This window comes from Solanum tuberosum, unplaced genomic scaffold, assembly GCF_000226075.1.
Source record: "Solanum tuberosum cultivar DM 1-3 516 R44 unplaced genomic scaffold, SolTub_3.0 scf00120, whole genome shotgun sequence".
NCBI lineage: Eukaryota > Viridiplantae > Streptophyta > Magnoliopsida > Solanales > Solanaceae > Solanum > Solanum tuberosum.
The window spans coordinates 1333003-1334594 of record NW_006239047.1 but is presented as its reverse complement, the minus strand read 5'-3'; the positions used below and the strand labels follow the sequence as shown (position 1 = coordinate 1334594).

The 1592-nt window shown below is 39.8% G+C and overlaps 1 non-coding gene across 1 annotated transcript; it reads right to left on the bottom strand.

Moving 5' to 3' along the window:
• Nucleotides 1-1043: 1043 nt before the first annotated feature.
• TRNAF-GAA (transfer RNA phenylalanine (anticodon GAA)) lies at nucleotides 1044-1116 on the bottom strand. The gene has a single exon. It is a non-coding gene; the product is annotated as a tRNA-Phe (tRNA).
• Between the last annotated feature and the right edge of the window lie 476 nt (nucleotides 1117-1592).

The window sequence follows — 1592 nt, the reverse complement described above, 5'->3', positions numbered from 1 at the left end:
GTGGCACAGACCTGACCCACGAGACCCCATCCATGGACCATAGGTCGGGTCCGTGGATCTGTTGCACATGAAATAGTCACTAAGTGTGGAACCACGGAGGTGGACCACGGTCCGTTGTTCCATCGACGGACCGTCCTACATATCTGTGGTTCACATCAGAGACCCAATTTTTGGGTATTCTGACCTACGGAGGGGACCTACAGATCGTAGGTCCAACCACGGACCGTAGGAACCCAGTGTGGGTCGGCAGTTCAGCTACTGCCCAGAAGTTTTTTGGTTTTTCATTTTGATTCGTTTCTTGTTGTAAAAAAAATTCGAGTGTGTTACTTGCTTGTTTAGGTACTAACTAAGCTTCTACAGGTACTATGGCCCCCAAGCAAGCTCCGACTTTATGTTTGCTTCACCCTATCCTTTATGTTTTTACTTTTTGTGCATAGGGGACAAGTGCACTATGTTTTATTGGGGGTGGGGTAAATGGATTGTGAGCGATAGGGTGATGTCTGAGTAACCCAACTCATAATCCTCTCTTGGGGTTTTCTCTCCTGTGTTCTTTTCCTCCGAGAGACTGTTTTAATTTTTGTTTAATCGCTTGTTTAGGAATGTATGTGTAGGAGTAAGTAGAAAAATGAAAGCATGATGGCATAAAATACATGAAAAAAATTATCCCTATCCAGAAATGTTGAAATGTGCTAGATTGATAGTTATGATGAGTTGAATCTGTTGGATCTGAATGTGACATGATAAAGAACTGATTTGACCTCTTGACTTAAGCTAAAACTTTAACTAGGTAATCTGATAATTTGATAATGAAACAATATGCCAAGAGTGTGTGAGAAAAGTTGCATGTTCAAATAGTTGTACCAATCTAGAACTTACCCCGTTGGTCCTGCTAAGATGATCTAGGCTAGAAGTTGGGAAGTGATCATAGGCCCTTGTTCAAATTAGTCCACTTTCATTCGCATACCGGTGGCAGCTTCGAATAGGTCATATCAATTAATTAGAAATTAATTCTAGGGAAGAGAGACCCATACAAATTAATCATGTGCCAAGAACCAGATTTGAACTGGTGACACGAGGATTTTCAGTCCTCTGCTCTACCAACTGAGCTATCCCGGCTATTCCCAATCTCGATTGGAACCGCTAACATGAGGATTTACAGTCCTTTCCGTAGTATCCTCATTTTATCATATAACTGGGGTCTATGTCAATTAAAAGGACAAAAGTCGATTAAAAAATTTTATCAAAGCCGGGGAATTTCTTCGATCTTCAAAAAGATGACTTTGTAAGTTTCAGTATGAGTAATGATATTGTATTGATCGGGAATCATTCAACTAGGGATTCCTTGCTCAAAGATGTTCATTTCTATGTGTATCATAGATATCAAATTGTGATAAGAGAAAGCCATTTACGCTTAGAAAAAAAATCCATTTCTAAAAGAATAGAGTGAATGAGAAAGATAAGGAATTTGGAACCGCTAAGGAAAGGGGGTCGGATAAATAGTTGGGGAGTTAAATAGTCTTTTTGGGGATAGAGGGACTTGAACCCTCACGATTTTTAAAGTCGACGGATTTTCCTTTTACTATAAATTTCAT